The sequence below is a fragment of the Epargyreus clarus genome, unplaced genomic scaffold (assembly GCF_041222505.1).
Source record: "Epargyreus clarus isolate Ecla_fem2 unplaced genomic scaffold, WU_Ecla_fem_2.2 ptg000005l, whole genome shotgun sequence".
NCBI lineage: Eukaryota > Metazoa > Arthropoda > Insecta > Lepidoptera > Hesperiidae > Epargyreus > Epargyreus clarus.
In genome coordinates this window covers 11,031,987-11,054,541 of record NW_027332213.1, presented here as the reverse complement: position 1 = coordinate 11,054,541, position 22,555 = coordinate 11,031,987, and the positions used below count along the sequence as shown (strand labels likewise).

Sequence of the window (22,555 nt, the reverse complement as noted above, 5' to 3'; positions counted from 1 at the left end):
AGGTAGTAGAACCCTTTGTGGTTCGACTCCGGCGACACCATCGTCACACCTATTTCTGTCTCATAACAGCAGTGTTAAGCGCTGCTGTGTTCTGGTTTGAAGGGTGTGGTAAGGGAGACATACTTTACCAAGGCGCTCCGGTTTAGTCCTCAGGGGTAGCGGCGCATCTGTGGCAGACCTCAGGTAGGAATATATAATCCTTTGGGTTGATTACAAATGTCCATGGGCGGCAGTAGCCACTTACCATCAGGTGGACTCCATGCTCGTCTGCTACTCACATATTAAAAAAAAAGTATCTCGTTGGCAGTTGTACATAATTGTTTTAGGTACGGTGTAGTTTTACAAATAGGTACATTTGTAACATACGAAAGCTTAAATATTTTATTTAAAACTTATTAACGTGCCCATTGACACTTACAACATACAGGATAAATTTCGGTCTCTTATGCGAGGTGTCGCTGTGTGCGAAGTCAGTACCCTTACCATGAGTTTTTACGTTTTGATAAATATTACTGTTTTGGTACTTGTTTACGTATTTGCCCATACAAATTCCAATCAGCGTCCCTAGAGGATTGTATCAGAACTATAGTGTCAGTAACGTAACATTAAATGTCTTAATTGACAAAATGGCGCTTTATGTTGTGTCGCTTTTTTTTGTGAACATGTGAGGCAGGCAGAAAGACTTGAGCACGTACTTATTGTTACGTTTACTCAGTCTACTATGTAAACGGAACATAATAATGGATTGAGTAAACGTAACCTAAAATTGTGGGATGTTTTGAAAACTCATGGTAAGGGTACAGTACCAACTATCGTCTACACTATTGCTTCGGATGGTAAAATTTGGTACCTGCGATGTGTCTCGTACCAATTTGCGCCCTCTCACCCAGTTATCGTTGTGGTGTGGTTTTGGTACATGTTAATAGGTTGTGAACACAACTTCTGACAGTATGTGTTGAAATTTCAAAAGCAGGTGAATATAACGTGTGTGTAAAACATCTGACGACCCGCGTGGCGGAGCGGCCACCATACCAGTCTGACGCGCAAAGGGTCCCGGGTTCGATCCCCGGCCAGACAGATATCTAAATGATGAATTTAGATTTCTGTTTCTGGGTCTGGGTGTGTGTATCTATGTGTGTGTCCATGGCACCCACGTCACAGGGAATCCTAGTGTGGGGCTGTGAGTGTAGAAAGCGTTTATCTACTTTATTAATTACTACTAATTGTAAGTAGTCATGACTTGATTGTTAATCTGCAAAAAATGTGTCGGCGACGACAGTAATATCGGGGTCGTGTCGGTGGGGGCAAAAGGGTCACGGCTATACAGATACTACTGTACTTACAGTTTTAACCCACGTACGAATCCGTTTCAATACTGAATGAATCGCAGGGTTAGAATTAAAATCTTTATTTCGAGATGATATAAGTCGTTACTTGTTACTGAGATAATTCGTCGTATTAGTAGAAAATAAAATATTTCATAAACCTATATATCGAAATATTAGATATTCTCGGTCCATTGGTCCCTCCATTTGTGAGGGAAGATACGTGCCTAGCAGTGGGACTAAAAATGCAATTTTTGAAATTACGGTATTGCGGTTTGATAGAAACTAACTTAATATTGATCGTAAATAAAGTGGGTAGGTGTGTAGCTTATTGATTCCCCATTAAAAATAAACTCCTTGCATTTCTTATCGCAAAAATATAGTATTGGCATAAATATTCAACTTAAAAATTAAATTATCGAATAAGCGAATTTTGCTTTACTGCTTCTGTTAAAAGTATTGCAATTTCGCAATCAGTGCTTCCATAACTCACGGAAATATTCACGAGGCGAGAAAGAAAGGAAATTCGAAACATTGTGGGCTGTCGACATCTAAATTAATTTCGTGTTGCAAAATTACAGACTGTGTTAAGTTGTTGGCGTGTAGTTTCGTGCCAAAATGTGCAGTTGAACTCGTGAATGGTAAAACTTTGTCATGACTGTCATGGGGAGAAGTGGGGTAAGGTACAGGCGGAGTATTAGCGGGGAGAAAAATAAATGTATCTAGTTCTTGATACTTTGTAATTTATTTAAAACTAGTTTTTGCCCGCGGCTTCGCCCGCGTTTTTCAAGAAAATAATATAACATACTAACATACATAATTCGTAAAGTACGAAAATTCGTACCTTCAACTTTACTAAAGATTATCACTCGATCAAATGCATAGTTTACGATTCAATACTTACTAATATCGATTAAAATAATCTATGTTTTGGGTCCAAAACATCGATTCTCCGATTAATCGATCTTAGATCGCCATCCCTAGTTCCCGTGGGATTTCTGGGATAAAAACTATCCTATGTCCTTTCTCGGGCCTCAGACTATCTTTGTACAAAATTTCATTAAAATCGGTTCAGTGGTTTAGGCGTGAAGAAGAGACAACCAGACAGACAGACAAACAGACATACAGAGTTACTTTCGGATTTATAATATTAAGTAAGGATTATTTATTTTATTTATTGCATCCATCGGACTATAAAAGTACATATCTTGTTTTTGGAATTTCATATCATGAAGTTCATGTTCATTTGTATTTAAGTACTTTCAAAAGTAAATAATAATGGCACGTGGATTACGAGTAAACAGTTCTTGAAATCTTTGTTTATAACATTATAAACATTTTAGCGAATTTATGACCTTATGACTTCGAACCCACTTGTTACATTTTCTAAATCCTGTACTACTCGTAGACGTGTATGACTCTTAATACACCTTTATTAACAAGTATAATATTATCAAATTTCGATGGTAAAATACCTCGTTCAATATTACTTACGTAGAACCTATTGCCAGATACGAATAGAATCTTTAGTGAGATAACGCTTCAATGATCGTTAAGATACTTTATCACACTATGTATTCGCACTGCGCTTCGGCACAAAGCTTGGTGCGCATAAGTGAATAGTTATTGGAACTTTAAAACGATAGGTAACTGTTTCTCAATTTCATACGCATTTTCGTAAACATTGATATTTTTCATTCGTAGCAATGTAAAGTAATTGACTTACAAATTATGTTCCTAATATGTATAGCGTAAGTCATTTAAATACATTTCCGACGTTCATAATGTTCCAATGAATTTGTATTTGAAAAATCGTAATAAATTCATTTTAATGTATATTTATGGATGAATAATAACAGCGTAATAACTCTAATTATTTCTATTAAAAAAAAAAAACAATTAATGATGTAAAGACTAGACATACGACATACATACGAAAGTGCGTAGACAACCTTATTGTGCTATACCACTATTTGGTTAGGTATGTAGTGAGAAAGTGTTATATTAAAAACGTTCGGGCGCATCCACACAGATGCCGGGAATGTCCGATAAAACCGCACTTCTGAACTCATGCCAGAACTTGCTACGAAGCGCCACACTCACTTTTATTGTTATGCCCTGATACTGATATTCGTAATATTCACCACTGGCTTCGCAAATGGCTCCATCCGAGTATAGAGTGGGACTTCTAATTTATGTCGCGACAAACACCGTGTAATCTCCGTGGTCATGCCTCCATATTTCAGTAAAACGAAAGTGCGAAAAGGACCTTATTGTGCTATAGCACATTTCCGTTATGTAGCAAGAAAGTGTTATATTAAAAACATTCGGGCGCATGCTCAATTGCACACAGATGCCGGGAATGTCCGTTAACACCGCACTTCTGAACTCATGCCAGAACTTGCTACGAAGCGCCACACTCACTTTTATTGCTATGCCCTGATACTGGTATTCGTAATATTCACGACTGGCTTCGCAAATGGCTCCATCAGAGTATGGAGTGGGACTTCTAATTTATGTCCCGACAAACACCGTGTAAACTCCCTAATCATGCCTCCATGTTTCAATAAATCGAAAGTGCGTAGAAGACCTTATTGTGCTGTAGAACTATTATGTTAAATATGTAGAAAGAAAGTGTTATATTAAAAACATTCGGGCGCGTGCACAATTGCACACAGATGCCGGGAATGTCCGTTAACACCGCACTTCTGAACTCATGCCAGAACTTGCTACGAAGCGCCACACTCACTTTTATTGCTATGCTCTGATATTGATATTCGTAATATTCAGGACTAGCTTCACAAATGGTTTCATCTGAGTATGGAGTTTGACTTCTAATTTATCAAAATTAAATTTAAGCTTTGTTATTAACATAGTCTTTAAACGTGACGTGTTAAATCCATTTGATATTAACACGTAGCTACATAGATATAGCTTATATGTACATATGATTGTCTGTTTAGTTATTATTAAAATAATTGTGTAGACCGTTTAGAATGTAAATATGATATTTAAAAGTACATTGGCACTTTCATAAGATTAAATTTTACTTAATGCGTTGAGACAAACATTGCGTAATCTCTCTAATTATGCTTCCATGTTTCATAAGTAGAATAGAATAGAATAGAATAGAATACTCTTTATTGCACACTTACAGTAGAATTTAACAGTAGTAATTAAGGTAAAAAGTAAAAACAGTATGCAATAGGCGGCCTTATCGCTAAGCAGCGATCTCTTCCAGACAACCTATGCATGGGAAAGAGAAAAGGACAAATAGTTAAGTAGTTGGCGTTATACATATTGCATATTTTTTATTTAATTTCATAGAAAGATTAATGTCATACACGTACTCCCATTGTCGTCTGAAAACACTGTATCGACAAAAGTCCGCAAAATGTTGATTTAAAAAGCTATTTGCAGTGTTTCATGGTAATTTTACGGCCGCTATAAAATTTACCATCCAATTATAGGCTGGATAATTTATTTTTTATGTCACGGACAGTACAGATTACTGCCAGAAGGAAAATAAAACAGCAAGCGGTTGTTCTTTGCTTTACGATTAGTAAATTTATTGGATGATTTATCGATATCAGGCTATTATTTTCAGCTGAATAAGAAAAATGGCCACATAAATTGCGGAATCGAGATAGCGGAGCGATTTATAAATATTTCAAACAAAACAAATTCTCTATGCAAAGTTATGTGGCGTTGTGATGTTTGCTTTTAAAGTTACAATCTAAATATAATATATAGAAGATTCTGTCTGCTTCCTTCTCATGTTTTATCTTAAGAAACTGAGGATAAGAAAGTTAAGTAACAATATTTTAGCATAAAAGTTTGAAATCCAAGAAATTTTACAGTAAAGAAAGTTCTTTAGATAAACTCAAGAATTAGTCAAGTGCGCATCGGACTTACGTACTGAGAGTTCAGTTACACGTCATTGTCCATATTTTCTTGCTATATATTTACAATAAAAAACAAACTGTATTTATTATTGTTTAAAACATAGAGAACAGACATTTTTTGTAAATAATACTTATTTATATTATTCTATGAAAATTTCAACTGTCTAGGTACCTATCATAGTCCAAAAGATATGATTATTGACGGCCTGACAGACGATATAAGGAATTCTACTAACCCTGCGTGTTTCAGTAATACGATTTCCTTCCGTACGGACCCCTAAAAATTCAGTATCAGATCATTAAGTTTGCAAACTAAACCAAATATTCTATCGACACATTTATCTAAACTAAGTATGAGCACGAGGTGTTAGTTCCCCACGAGTGCAGTTCATTGCCCCCGACTACCGCCGGTGACAATTATCTAGGGTGTACGTCCCTTGTACAAGCTGTCCGAAGCTAGGTACACCGGATTCTGTTCCGATAAAACCAACCAACCTGCTTTCTTTGACCTCCACACTACCTAAAAACAACATACCGTTATTTGCAAACCAGAGGTCAGCTTACATTAGTCACCGTTGTTGGGAAGTGTTAATCGTTCAAATAGATGGCCATTGTGGAAATAGTAATTCATAGCCGCCGTATGTAAATTTGGCGATATAGTTTAAAGTTTACAAATTTATTTCAGTAAAGTTTGTTGTTGTATACATTTTACCATGTGTTTTGCAGGTTTCATGTATGTGTTTTTTATTTTAAGATACTTTAGAAACTAAATCTAAATTATTTTAAGATTCAAGATTTTTTGTAACATAGACATAGCAAACAGCGTGTAATCCATCTGATGGGAAGTGGCCATTGCCGCCCATAAACATTATAATATAAATATAATCTACTCCAGATCCAACGGTAGACTAATTTGGAACGCTTTGGATAAGTATGTCAGAATTACCTATGCGAATTTTGTTTAATTAATCCTTTTCAGTTGGTTTTTTAGGTTTATCTATTATTTTATTTTGATACTCGTATACTACGTATATTTCTTTTTAAACTGGCTTTTCTAACGGTACGGCCAAGCCAGGCAGGCCAGAGGACTACGTATTGGAAGGATGGGATTGATTACCGTTTTTATAGTTTTCTGGGCCATCAGAATTTAAAGACGAGGCTTCTGGATGGAGTCTAATTGGTGTAGATTTTCACTGTTGTTGATAATGATCTGTCTCTAGCAAGGAACAAAGAGATACAATTCAAGTAAAATAATGCTATCACACTTTAAGTTTTAATTAGTAAATAATCTTACAAAAGTAGTCACGGCTCCAAATGAAATGCAAATAAAACTAAGTCTTAGCGATGTAAGCTTAAATGCAAGCGAACCAGCTTAATCTTCGAAACATGCTCCATCTGTTTGATTATAATATGGGGATGTTTAATTAATCGGACTAAACAAATATGGCTTGCAGCCTAAATACATAAACCCTCCTCCGTTTTCAAAACTGTTTATGCGACGAAAAAATATAATTTCAAAAATCCACACCCTTCTTCGATAAGTGTAGTCTTAGCAAGACTATATATTTTAAGATATTTTTCATATTTAACATCAAGTAATTTGGCCTACTGGCCTTAAACTCGATATAAATTAATATAAAGTTACATAAAGTTTATGACCTGTAAACAAGTACAGGTCATAAACTGTACATAAGTAGGAGCAGGTCATAAATTGTGAATTATAAGTACCATTTATAATGGATTGATTTATTGATAAGTAAAGAACGACAACTATGCCGATCTTGCCGGATGTACTCAGTTCTAACGGACTAACAGTTTTTTTTAATTAAACGATCACTAAATTTAAAACATATACTTACTCCTTGATCAGGCAGCGATAAAGTTGATGTATAAGAATCTAAAATCAAATTATACTTGACTTTTACTTTATGCATTAATAATTGCACACTATACTAGAAAAGTATTTAAGTTTGACATTAGTTATTAAACCGATACCAATACTATGTCATGCATCATAGCAGTAATGGTCATCTGTTTGTTGTAGCCTTTAAATCCATAACCCTCAACCCGGAAATGTTAAATTGGTTCATGAAAAAAAAAACAAAAATTTAATATCTTAAAACTCCCAAAAACATGCTCAATTCGCTGTATAATTGCTAACATCCATGGCGGAATGGGCCCCGTGGGGGGAGATCTGTACCCAATTTAATATCGGCATTATTTTTTATTAGCTTAACTTTATTTCGTTCATCCGATACAAGTTTATATTGAAATTCATAACTTTCCTGCATTGTTTTTGAAGTTATTGTTTCAAATATTTTTCGATTTATAGTTTCAATATGAGTGCGTTTTACTGAAACTTCTTTTTGAACAAGAATCATAATTACCTATTAAGATAGCAGAATATGAAGATGGCTGTAGTAAGAATAGTAAAGCTCTAGATATGTATTAATTTGTATGCCACTACCAAATCATAACGAACAATGTAGCTACCTATCTAAAAAAATAATGTACCGACTACATCAATGTTCATAACAGCTCATTATAAAAATGCGTGTAGATGGCCATGTATACATCGGCCTTCATTCTCATCACAAGAAAAATGCTAATTCACATCAGCCAGCCCATGTTTCCCTTTTAGCCGAATAATTTCATTAAAAACAAAAATGACAGGCGAATAAAAGCTTCTCTTTTTTCAGCCGTTGAGCCTTGTACATGTGACGCCCAAAGCGAAAATGGCATGAACCAAAATGGCGGGTGAAAGATCAATATGACCTACCAAAAGGTTAGTCTATCTCGTTCCCTCTTAGGGGGATAATGCGTACCTCTCTCTCCCACGCAATGTCGACACACAATTCCGATATGTCCTATGGAGAGGCGAGTTTTCATTGCGAATTTTCCTCGGATTCCTTACAAATATAAATCTCTTAGAGCTCCATGTAAGCATGCTTTCGAAGCGATTAGCGACGAATGTCGTACCTCTGGTTTAGATAATGCTTGATGATGAAAATTTGGTGGCGCTCAATTATTGTGTGACGTATTTATATAATGTTGCTCATTTTATCACTTTGAATATCTTACACATTATGGTCTGAGTGCAAAATAAACCATAAAAATATATGAAAAATTTAACATCACAATAAAGAAGGAAAGAATTTTAAGCATCGGTATTTCATGTTTGCGATGTCTGAGATTTATATTGATTTTATGTTTTGTTTCTGTAGTTGCGGTTGGATGATGCTATGGGTTGCGGCTGGGTCTCGTTAAACTTTTGGAAATGGACACGAAATTCATTGTCATAAAAAGGTAAGCGTAAGTTACACGATTATAATAAGATTGAATAAGACTTACCCTTAAATCCGGTTTTATACCAGGATTATCCGTATTTGCCTTTTTAATTTCCAAAATATAACAAAACTGAAAATATATTTAATGAAAATCTATGTAATTATTTTAAGCTGAAAATAATAATAATATGTGTATTGTGTACACTCTAAATTAGCCTAAAATACAATTTGTGATACTAAGTACGTATCTAGAACTTAAATAGTGAGTACTTACTGAAGTATTAATTTTCTCTAAAGTTCTGTCTGTACGAAGGTGGTTTTTGCGTCTAGACAGTTTTAAGATTTTCTCGATAACGATTTTCTTTAGTGTAAAGGGAGGTTGTGTTTCTACCGTTACAAAAACCATTACAACTTAATCTATTAAATCTATCATTCGTCCTACCGATTTTATATTATATTTGTGCCTATACACTTGTATAGTAAATCTGTATTTAGTAAAGAAATAATAACATTACACACACACACCCACACACCCACACACACACACACACACACACACACACACACACACGCGCGGGTTTGGGTTTGGGTGTAAAGGAAATGGTGAATCAATAAATCATTTTCGTTTTTATTTTTTTACTAGCTGGACCCGGCAAACGTTGTGTTGCCATATAAATAAAAAAAATTAAGGGTGAACAACCCTTATCTTCTATCATAACTTTTTCAATAAGGGATGACTGAGAGTGTTATAAACGTATATAAGGTTGTAGATCATTTTGTGGTTCGACTCCGGCAGCACCGCCACACCTATTTCTACCTAATAACAGTAGTGTTAGGCGCTGCTGTGTTCCCGGTTTGAAGGGTGTGGTAAGGGAGGCAGACTTTTCCGAGGCGTTCCAGCTGGGGTTGATTGCAGATGTCCATGGGCGGTAGTAGTCACTTACCATCAGGTGAACTGCATGCTCGTCTACTACTCCTACATTATAAAACAAAAAAAAAAAAGAAAAAAACGTAGGAGTACACAAATATAATCAGAAGGCTTCGAACTGCTAAGCTATCGGGAGTTACACGTGTTATTGTGAGTCAACCATAAAAGATAGACATATGCTGGCGTGGCATATTTTTTATATAATTTTAAGGAGAACATTTCCGTCATATATCATATCTGTGTAGCTTTAACCATTAAGGTTTCACACGCGACGAAAGCTTAAAAAATGGAATAACTTCTCCCGTTTTCCCAACATTTCCCTTCACTGCTCTGCTCCTATTGATTGTAGCGTGATGAAAAGTATACTATAACCAGCTCAGGAGTATGAAAAATAACTGTACCAAGTTTCGTTAAAATCCGTCGAGTAGTTTTTGTTTCTATAACGGTTATACGGACAGGCAGACAGACCGACAGACCGACAGACAGACAGACAAAAATTTTACTGATTGCATTTTTGGCATCAGTATCGACCCCTAATCACCCCCTGAGAGTTATTTTGGAAATATATTTCATGTACAGAATTGACCTCTCTACAGATTTATTATAAGTATAGATAATGCTCTAAAGCAGCTAGTTCACTTCATTAAATCTTTTATATTTATATGTGTTGTAAGACAAAGCAAAATAGAAGTTGTTAGACAAGTTATATGAAGAAATAATGTCATGACAATATCATGTCCTTATGCACCAAGTTTTGCGGTCAAGAATATTCCACGTACATTTCGAATTCATGAATAACAATATCATATTTATACGGGACCTATCATTTTCTTCTCTGACAATATTATTACCGAGTGAGGAATAAATGTCTGTTTTGCACGACAATCGTTTTAGAATAAATACGAAAAATTGGTTTGACGGCTTTAGTTACAAACGAGTATGCTGAGCCAACTGATGGTAACTGGCCAATACCGCCCATGGATATCTGTTATCAACCCCAGATAGATAGTTTTATCTGAGATTGGTTGTAGCGTCGTTATCCTTGAGGACTAAGTTGGAACACTTTGTGTAAGGACCTATTTCTATACTTACATTCTTAACATTCTTCTAACCAGAATACAACAAAGCTTAAAACTAATTTAAAGAAGAAATTATTATAATTCGAAATTAAGCGATCAATATGTCGATTTAATCTGTTATAACAAATGAAATGAAATCAATAAGCAATTTAGATCACGGAGATACGACCACGATAACACTATCGCTAAACGTTCCTGAAGTGACAAACGAGCCTGCGGTCAAATGTTTCAAATGGGAACGGAGATAAAATAAACCGAGATGGGATACCATTTATAATAGGATAGATAATTGGCAATTCTTCCTCTTTAGAACCTCTTTTGTTCTTTTTGGACAAAAATCTTAGTGGAAATTTTATTATAGTGAAGTTTGTATATTAATAAGCAGAGATTATAAGAGAGAGATTATAAGAAATTTGATAATTTCTAAATGAAAAATTTGTCAAATATCGATCTTTGGTTTGGAAATCATTGGATAGATTGAATATTAATAACCGGCGTAAGGTAGGGCAAATAAAGTTGTTAAGTTAAATTTTAGATTTATTTCACCATTTTTAAACCATACTTAACTTAAGCCGTAAACAGTTTACCTATACGCCCGTAATTACACCTCTTCATATAAACCAAATTCATATACTACGAGTATTTAATGACCTATTCAATAGCGTTATCGATTTTGCAGAAAGCGTGGAGAATCACATTCAGTTTTATATCTTCATTAAAGCGCTGCTTAGGGTCGGTGCGGGTCGCCGGTAATCGAAGAGTTAGTGCGGGTAAAGGTGGTGGATTTATGGCCAGCTTTCATTGATTCCAAAGCCAATTTTTCTAGGAGCAAGCCAACCACATTAACAGATAATATATGTACTTACTAAAGAGAATTGCTGGCCAATGTAGATAAATAGAAAGGGTAATGTAACTAGGAGAACAGATTTAAGTTTTAGCTTTTGGGTATTGAAAGACAATTTGATACTAATACAAAATCGGGAAAATTATGTCGGCGGTAAATGATTTGTTTGAAAAAGTTAGTGATATATAGCACACGTTCATTTAAGTTATCATTCAAAGAGTTCAATAACGATTTGATTTAAGATAAGATACAAGAAAAAATTAAAATTGCGGAATATATAAAAATCTCTCGTTTCGTCATCCTGAACGGACCGAATACTTAACAAAAGCTTTCCAAATCCCACAGCAGCAAAAACAAGAAATCTAAGCTTACACTTAGTAGGCATATATCTTCCAAGCGGCTCTCAAACTCATCGGGACTGTAATGCCTTGTAACTTAGTTCCTTTTCCAGTGGTTCAGATAAGTTGGTTGCGTCATTTGTAATGAAATGAGGGATCATCCCAAGAGGAGGTAAAAAACTGAATAATTCGCGTACACATCTCGTGACATGGTAGGCATCTTGGGAGTGGCAACAATTTCCTATTTGGACCAAACGTCAGGCACCGCTATAAAATACGCCATTTACTAGAACGAATATGAGCCGACGTGATTGTGAAGCATGTAGATTTGTTATAATATTCCCATTCCATACATTGTCAGTTGTTTGAGGATCTATTCAATGGATAATATAAAGAAATGTTTAAATGTAGCGGTTACTAAAGTTGTATTTTTAAGGTATTGGATTATGAAAGATTGAATTAAAAAGTTAAACATGCAACCTCAAAATATAAAGCTTAACTGTCTTCATTGAAGATTACAGAATCTAAAGATACAGTTCGCTTTTAATGCTATATTGCTACATTGGCTTTTACATGTCGATAGAATATATCCCAATTTACTTATCCCTTCGTGAAAAAACGCTAAGGCAGCATTTCGCTGGGGATGAATAAAATTGTAAGAATTAAAATTCAGACAAAATATTACAGGTATATTACACTTATTCAAACGAATTCTATGTGATGTTATCAAATTTAAAATAATGTTGAATTGGATAATATTACTGTTGTTTAACTTTTTTAATTAATTCCATTATGAATTATATATGACGTTGCAATAATGTATATTTTTTTTTAGAAAAACGTAATAATAATAATATAAGTATGTTGATTAGTGTACATGATAAAAACTATTTAATATCATAAAATAAATATACACTGTTGAATAAAGATAAATAGGTTATTGGACATCACCGTTGACTTACAAAAGATTGGCCACCCTTACAAATAGGCGTTATAAATTGTTGATATTGGGTCATCTTGAAAAGTTTATGTAACAAAATTAAAGGGTGGGATCCCGATGATTCCCGGCAAGTTTGCGAGGGTCGGTCGAGTGCAGATAAAAAGGGTGAGGTGAAGCCGCCAATATCGGGGCCGGTGACAGGTCATGTTGAGTGTTCAACTACTTTCGATGATCATGGAGTTTTTGAAAAAGAGCTGTATAATATTTTAATATGGTTACAAAATTTTACCCTTTAAGGGTGGTATACGACTTATACGAGTAAAAAATTAAAATATTTGTGTTTAGAGATTATTCCTTATATTCGCTGGTATGGTAGTTAATGTGGCTCTTTTATGTATCTTAAGAACTCAGTGTTACTTTACTTTACTATTTATTAAATGTATTACTTACCCATAGATAAGTAAAGATACTTCGCCGCCTTGAAATTGAATGAAGCCACAAACGGCTTATTTTAGTAAGTTCTTTTTTTGAATTCTTGACAAATAAAAACATTTTTAGAGAAAATTTACGAATAAATAACTAATTTACGTAATAATTACGTAATTTACGTAATAAATAAATAATTATTTCAAATATTTTAGGGACATTTTAGCACGGAGACGTGGCAAAACTTTTTTACGCAACTATTTCAATTCTCAAAACTGGTTACGTTTTCTTGTTAGGAGTGAGTAATCTTTACTAATCTATGTACTTACCTATAAAAAGTTAGTACAATTAAAGTGCGTAAATTTGTAATGTGTAATTTGTAAATGTGTCAATTGTAGATTTTTTTGTATAAATCATTTGCACTTAATTTTTACAATGTACATCACATTTATATCGATAAAGTCACATTTTAATGTTATGCCTAGAAATTTTTATACAATATTATTGTTAGGCTTTAAATCAGGGTTGTTTTGTAGCAGTAAATTGTTGGTTGTGGTTTTATTACAGGCAAAATACTATAATTTATTATTATGTTTGAATTTCGGTTAAACAATGATTTTTGGCAATGTTCTGTGTTCAGATATCAGAAGTTTGTGCCAAATGATGATTTTGGCTTCATTATAAGTCTGATAAGCTTTAAATGTAACAGAAAAAGGTATTTAAATTATGTTAATGCATATCTAAATGTTGTTAATAAAATATTACATGAATAGAAACGATGATAGTTGTTCTATAGTATATTTTATAGTATATAGTGTAATATAAGTAACTCTCAATCTTATATTAAGTGCAACACAGCTCATGAACGTTCAGAATGTTTGTAACTTATTTCTAATGGAGCATGAAAGTGAGTGAAAATTGAAGTTACATGAAACTTACGAGTTACTACTCTTTACTATAAAAGTTTATAAAAAATATATTACTAAAGATATACGTGTGAAGGTGATGCCAATAATGAAATTATTAAAAAAAAAATTCATAACCGACTTCTATGTCACTACAAAATAAAAAATAATTGAAATAAATGTTGGTTTAGTACATTTTTCTGAAGTCGGCGCTCAATATATTTCGTTGGATAACGATGTAAATAGCGTGTCTAATATGAATAAAAGAAAGAATTATTAAAATCGGTCCACTAACGACGGAATAATTCGTGTACATACATAAAAAAAAGATACCGGCCGAATTGATAACCACCTCCTTTATGAAGTCGGTTAAAAAAATACATACTATTTAATCTTGTAAATGGTTAAGAAATAGAATTATATTCATTTTTTTAACCCACAAAACTTAAAGAAAACGGATTTCCAATATCAATGTTATTTACACGAATGTCTGATAATATTCCGAGGATGAGCATGGCCGTACCTTCGGGAGCGCATGATACGCGTAATCTCTTGGAAAGGGCTCCGCTCAAATCATACCGGTCAGATGATGTCAGCATATCTTATGAATTCGACCGAGAATTTTGAATAAATTACCATTTCCGTAAGGAATTAATGAAACTAGTAAATTAATTATCACTTTCTTTAGAGGGTAATGAAAACAGTATCAGCCAGCGTGGTACTCTATGACCTAAATCTTTTTATTTTAAGTAAAAATCCAACAATGGAATAGTAGCGATTTGACGATAATGAAAATCAAATTACACCAGTCTCATTTCTTATAAACTTATTGCATTTAATCATAATATCTCGGGTTTATTTAATTCTAATATTCAGTACGTCTGTAAGTACAAGGACTTTTCGGTCTGAATGTTATTTACATAAGTTTCCGGCCTATTTACCTTCGGCAACCCATAACACGCACGATCTACCGAAAGGGTTTTACTAAGATCACGCTAGTTGGACACACTTCAGTTTATTTCACATTAAAAATCTTTATTTAAGTTACAGTTTTTTCATTTTTATATGTACCTATACATAAATGTATAACAAAATGTCATTGTACCTATATCAATTTATTATGATGTTACGAATGTATCTACAATGCATTATACTCGTAAAGCAGCAAATTAATTATATTATCCACACAAAATCGGTATCCAGAGAACTGACCAGCTTATACGCGCTTTTGTTAATATCTTCGATGCACCTCTTTAAATTCTTTGAATTTTAAACAAGCAATGATTGTAATATGAAAAATATATAAGAAACTACTGAAACTATGCATATTTTTGGACACTTAAGGGCAATAGTTCCGACTTCATGACTATTTCGAAAGAGACTGGATTAACTTTTAACTTGAACTTGATTTAGGGCTAATTCTTGTTAAAATCATGTAATCGGATGATCGCTAGCCATCTCCTATTAGAAACAAACATACAAGTTTTTACAAACCTAACTTTAATTTCTAGATCTGTCATGAAAATTATGATTATGATAGACATATTGCAAATTCATGTTTCAAGATTCATTCAAATCTTGAGCATTGAGGTGTTATATCTATGGAACACCTCTGTTTGTCTGCATAGCTACAAATGGCTGCTGTATAATTATTATCGGCCTGATTTATAGCGAAGGTACCGTCCGCAGAATATAAACGTGGGCATTACACCGATATTACGCGCTAGTTGCTATCGCACACGTGACTGCGTTTCTATCGTCAATAATTAGCTATTAGTTTTATTTATTTCATCTATAATCGGTTTTGGGGTTGTAAATCGCGGTAATGCGATTATGGTGTGCTAATTGAATGTGCATGAAATTCTGTCAATTAATATTAATTAAGTATCGTTTGCAAACGTCATAAAGTGTCGAAACAAAAATATTTAAAAAATCTTTAATGGTGAAAACCGCACAAGAATAAAACTTTACGATGTAGGATTCAGAATTAAGGGTTGTATTAGAAGTGTATCGACTACGCAGGAAGGATTATTTATCGAGGCGTAATTATAAGGCAAAAGAAGTACATAGTGGAAAACTAGTTCTAAAAAAGTAGCTAAATGCCTATAAAAAAAGCAATAGAACAAGTTGCAGCGGTGATAATTAGGGAAAGCACAGCAGTGGACCCCCGAAAAAATGTATATCGGCATGAAATTCGGCGTTCACATACGAAACAGACTTGACTATATGCGGCGCTAACATATCTCAATACTTTTCAGACCAATCACTGAAGACTAAAACCATCCAAACAGTTTTATTAATATAATTCATCTTGTTCAAATATTGTATTATATATGCATTATGGGAAAATTCTCTTTCGCCGATTGTTCCTTATTAGGGACGTACGTCAGAATGAATGTCAATTAGTATGATGCAATCGCTTGCAACGTGATTGACCGGGAACCAGTGCATCGCTCGTCAGCAATCAACCTCCCTGATTCATATTGTCGGTTCAATTACCGGTATCATTTCAATTGAACCGTGCTTACTGGTACTGAGAAAGCAACAACATATCTTTTACAAATTCGGTATTTGTTAGAAATCAAAAGTAGGTATGTATAAGTATTGAAGGTGTATCACGAAAGTTAATATGATTTTAAAATATATAACTTCACTTTAAGTAGTCACTGCAGCAGGATACGTTTTTTGCACAATTGTCTACTTTTTAAAAGTTGCTTAAAATATAACTACATATAAATTACTTTTTTTTATTTATAAAATTTGTTGAAGACTTTATATTGTTTTATATTGCTAAAATTAAAACGCTGGCACGAGACATGTTTTACAGAGGAACCAACTTTTTGTCATCTACGAGGAAAGTAGCTAAGTTAGGATTTTTTGCAATTAAGTTGCTAGCAAGCGTGCTCATGTGAAGTTTAAATTATAGAACAGCTTACCAAACTTTTTGAACTTTTTAAATACTGAAAAAAATTAAATATTAAAATAAACCATTTCTTTATAGATCAACAGTATTTGTAATCCGAACCAATTTATTGTTATGATATGTAACAGATAGAAATGTTAAATCCAATGATAATTCATTAAGTGTAGATATTTTTTGCTTTTTTAACCCATGAATGTCCCACTATAAAACAAAGGACGCATTGGTAGATTACGCAATTTGTTGAAAATATTTAATTTTTCAAATCTACATTATGATATTCGTATATAAAATTATTTTTATAATATGCGAATATTATTAAATAACATTATTATTCATTAATTAAATATTCTATTAGGTACTATGCTTCTGACCGTACCACACATTTTACTCTGCACTATTTCTGCATCAATTTAATGACGTCATAAATCCTCAATTAAATTCGGTCTGCTTGTAGGTACTCGGCATAACTACAAATAATACGGCTTTCTACTTAAATGGACTTAATATATAAATTTGCCTTTAGTGAATTTATGTCGGTTTGTTCCAAAGTGGAGCCATGTAGTGATAATATCCTTTTCAAGAGCAAAACGTTGTTAGTGTTGCACTTAGACGAATAAATAAAATATTATATATATGTATGTACTTTTAGTAGCAATTATAGGTAAGCCAATTATAGGTAGGCCAATTAATTAATGCGATTAGAATGTGTATAAGTAAAATTATACACTAACTCAACGCACTTTATATTTTATTTCGTAATCAAGTTTAAATGATAATTTACGGGTTATATTTGACACATTAAGGATATGCTTGTGAATTCGTTTTTTTTATATAAACAATGTACTTTATTAAAATACATACATAAAAAAAATAATAAACGTTTTTGTAAAGCATATTATAGTTAGTGAATATTTTACCATCATAATATGAATGTCATACTTTCTAGTAATTTTCTGAGCTTTTGTGTTTTCCGGTCCATATAGGTAAAACTTTCAGAGTTTGCTCTGTTGAAAATTTTCTCGTTTCGGTTCGGTATACAGAGGAAAAATTTCGCACAGTAATCAATAGTTTGAACAGATGCGCACTGCATTTGGCTCGCGTCTAGATATTTCGAGCAAATTGCCTTTTTGCATCTTTTGAAAAAGGTCAGCTAAGATCGAAGTAACTTAGTGAATAATAGACATACATACAGGGTTTATTGTTTATATGTCTCCATGAGGTGTTAGCAATTACATTCGCTTTATATTTGTTATTGGAATTGGAAATAACGAACGCAGTCTATCTGACAAGTGCCTATAACTGCCCGTGGACATCTGTAATCAATCCCAGATAAGATTACGGTCCTACTTAAGGGCGACCACAGGTGGTATCCCTAAGGACGAAGTTGAAACGCCTCGGATGTTTCGCCTTGGATGTTCCTTAACACACCCTTCAAACAACAACTTGAACACAACCCTTGGTACCAAACGGCGCTGAAAGATGCTGTTATTAGTTGTAGAAAAAAGTATGGTGGTGGTGCCTATTTCCTACATGGAGTTCCTGATTCTCTTATGAGATTGTAAATTGTGTACCTATTTTATATAATTTCAAGCATAAATTTAAAGACTGCAGCATAGTTCTCATCAATGTAATGAAAATTATTTGAGTTCACTAAATTCGGTAGGTAAGACAGTTCATTTTCAAAAATGCTACGATATTTGAAATTCCGTAAAACACCGCAATGATACACCGTTACTGTCTGAGAAGCATAAAAAGAAACTCTATTTTACAGTATCGTATTTGTGTTAAAATTTCCAATAAACATTTATATCTTACCAGCTTTAAAATTTAAATTCAAATTTTGATGCAATCGCCTTTGCAGCATACAGATTCCTATCTACCAATAGAGAGTGATTTATCCGAACAACGCTCTCAATCGCAATATTTTACAGAAACAGTAAATGCTATAAACCACGTAGATGTCAAAATTCTCTATTACCATATAAATCGTTCGAATAGACGAGTTCGTTTGAAACGTTCGTTTGAAACAAAACCATGTTTCGTTTTGTGAGATTTATATCGATTATGGACTAACCATTAGTTCTCTTTGCTAATTAATAGAGTTAGTGAGGTTTGAGTTTAGAGTGAGGTTGGGTTAGGTTGTTTAAGGTCAAAAGATTTATCGACAGCAATGTAATATGGTATGAAAAAGAAGCTTAATTTTTTTTTCTTATAGCGTATTTTATTTTGTACCTAATTGTTACGTTTTTGTTTAGAAAACATAAGAAGAAGACGTGGAAAGAAGATTGGATCTGCAACGCAATTTCAAATTCTCGAAGCAAGAAGTTGGCAGACTTTTTCAAGTGAGTATGTATTGCAGAATCAGATCTCGCCAATTTTTGAAGTATGTTAATAATTGTATTGTTTCGGTTGATGGATTTAAAAATTTATAGAATGTTAATAGTATATTTAGTCATAGCAATATCTAGATATTAAATCTGTCTAGGACCACAGTGTCTGCCAAATAGTACAAACTGAATTCATACTTTTCATACCAGTACCTACCTCCCCTCCCAAAGGAATAGTCGGCTGACATTCTACGATTCCCAATAGTGTGCCAAATATATATAAAGATTATGTATTAGAATAAAATCTGATCTGAGAACATCGCCATAAACGTTTATTTTCACTGACAAAACGGTGTGGTCTGAAGTAGTTCCAGCAGCAGTGAAGTAGTGAAGTAGTTGAAGGTGGTAGAACCCTTTGTGGTTCGATTTCGGCGGCACCACCGCCACACCTATTTCTGCCTAATAACAGCAGTGTTAGGCACTGCTGTGTTCCGGTTTGAAGGGTGTGGTAAGGGAGACATACTTTTCCGAGGCGTTCCAGCTTAGTCCTCAGGGGTAGCGGCGCATCTGTGGCCGACCTCAGGTAGGAATATCTAATCCTATCTGGGGTTGATTACAGATGTCAATGGGCGGTAGTAGCCACATACCATCAGGTGGACTGCATGCTCGTCTGCTACTCCTATATTATAAAAAATAAAAACTCCACATGTATCCATTAGGTTAAGTTTAACATTGTGTTATGGAGTTTCTTTCGCCGCTTCTTCTCAAAAACGAAACGCCTTGTGAAGTGGTGGTAGTTGTATTGACATTCAAAAAGTGCTCTGTAAAGAACCTATTTTGAATAAAAAAAATATTTGATTTGATTATTATTATCACTTGTCACGACCACATATTATATTTACGCGACCAAAACGGCGAAGGTGTTCTTCTCTTTATCCGTGGCATAAACAAACAGACAGACAAATCTTCAGGCGGCATAAATTAGGGTAATTTTCTATAAAGTACCTACTAAGAGTCCGTTATAGTACTTTAATGCCATGAACTGTATATTGCCAAATTCTAGAAACAGGCTTGATATACGACTGTAATATGTTGCGACGGTAATTACGCTCTGTCCTTGTAAATCACACTGGAACAATGCATCCGCTAGTCGATGCGGCAAATTGCCGAAGACTAAGTAGGTATACGGCTATCTATATTATTTAATTATGCACTAGGCAATTAACTTCTCGTAGATATGTTGTATAGTAAAGTAATTGTATAGATAGTTGTATAGTAGGTAAAGTCTTAGCCTAAAGTTTCTTATGTCGTAATAAATTAATTAAATAATACAAAAATGCTATTAATGCGCTTTGTTAATAGGAAAGTGATATTGCGTTATGGCGTTTTTGTATCTACATAGACAGTTTGTGTCTACATATTAGTTTTATCGCTGGGACAATTGTTAATATTTGGTGTGGAATATTTGGGGATCAGATGATTTTTCATTTTAATTAAAAAAAATAAAAAATGGTATTACGAAGCTCTCCAAGTGCAAGTTCGATTCAAATTTTGACAACTGTTTCTACCATACATGGAGAATTTCAAGTCTTTTTTTTATATTTAACATTATAGAATAAAAAATCAATGTGACTATTAGTACAGGTACTGGACTAATAAATTGTATTTATTCGTACATTTATTCATTTTTTTTTAAATATATTTATTCGTACATTTATTCAATTTCTTTTTCTTTAAACAATGTGACAAATTCAATTTTTTTTAAATATATTTATACGTACATTTATTCAATTGGTTAGGTTAGGTAAGGTTTTTTTTTTTTTGTTTAAATTGATTTCGAACGGGCTGATGGCGATCGACGTCATTTTTTGATGTTAAGAGCTTAGTTTCTAAAATCGATCGGTAGAGCCGTTTAAAAGTTATTAAAAAAAAACATTTAAAAAAAAAAATGTAGTTTTTTTGAGATTTCTCAAAATCTACCGGTTCGAATCGGATAATAATAAATTGTTTGTCCAGTACCCGTATTAATAATTATAAATTATTCGTACGGTAACCGTATTAATAATTATAAATTGTTCGTACAGTACCTGTATTAATAGACTCAGCCATAAAAAATCTTCGTGAATAACATTGGTTACTTTATAAATAGCAAAATAAGCGTAGTGTAAAGTAGAATAACACAAAATATAATAAGGCAATAAAAACTTATGTAACTGGCTACTTACTCGATAGCCTGTAAAAGCATTTGCGGTCCGAGGCACCACTAAACAAAGGTTAACCTCTTATGTCTTTTCAATAAAACACCCACTTCCTTTCAGAAAAGCCCATAATTGGCGTAATCACCGCCCGCCATGTATTATTAAGGAATGTTCGAGATTTACTTGGTACGTGTAAACAAGGAAAGGTCTAATTACGAGAACTTGGAGCGTCGATAAGCAAAATAGTTTAACAGAACTTCAAATTCATACTTTATGGAATTTATTTGTAAGATGTGTTTATAAAAGCTTAAGTCGGAATTTATACTACATCTCTGTATGCTTAGAGGATGTTGAAATATGAAGACAAGAATAATAAGATTAAAAGTTAGAATTCAAAACCCTGGTTGGTAGACTATACCCGTGTGACATATCGATGGTTCCGGGTTTGATTCCCACTTAAGGAATGCTACTTACTGAAAGACTTCATAAAACGATTCATATTATGCATAATAAATATTTGCCTAGCGCGAACTCGAATTCGGAAACATCAAAATGATTCACTGCATTATAACATGTAATAAACAAATTACTTCATATTCGGTTTAATCTACGATTACAAATCAGTTGGAAATAGCTATTATAATTTCATTCGAGGGTATCATGTTCGCTGGAACATCCTGATTTACATACTCTGTCCCCGTTATCGCTGTATGTTGTTCGGAACTGCCTCCTAAATATCGTCTAGCTGTTCAAAGCGCACAGTTACTGCACTTTATGCAAAATTAAACCGAGCCGGGACGCTGCCCAAACTCCATTGACAGCGGTGACCCCATTAGCTATCTAGGATAGGCTTATTCTGGTCAGGCAAATATTCGCATTTGTAATATTTGTGAACTCTGTATAAAAGATTCTTAAGATACCTATATGAACGAAGATGTAATGAATAAAAAATAACAGATTTATCTTTAAAACTATTTTGGACACTAATTAAAGTAATTTGAAATATTTTTTTAAAAATAATTTAATTATAATTTGTCTTTAAATTTAAAGCGAATAATTAAGGTGATATTTTAAAATTGTCTCGAAGAAAGATAAATAATAATTAATTTAATATAGGGATCTTTTTTGTA

At 33.5% G+C, this 22,555-nt stretch overlaps 1 long non-coding RNA gene across 1 annotated transcript in view; it reads left to right on the top strand.

Moving 5' to 3' along the window:
- The first annotated feature begins 7,927 nt into the window (after positions 1 to 7,927).
- The window catches only part of LOC140757768 (uncharacterized), a 40,191-nt gene continuing 25,563 nt past the window's right edge, over positions 7,928 to 22,555 (top strand). Inside the window, exons 1-3 of the long non-coding RNA XR_012104029.1 lie at positions 7,928 to 8,015; positions 8,455 to 8,536; positions 19,156 to 19,242. This is a non-coding gene — a long non-coding RNA (uncharacterized LOC140757768). The remainder of the gene's footprint in view (positions 8,016 to 8,454; positions 8,537 to 19,155; positions 19,243 to 22,555) is intronic.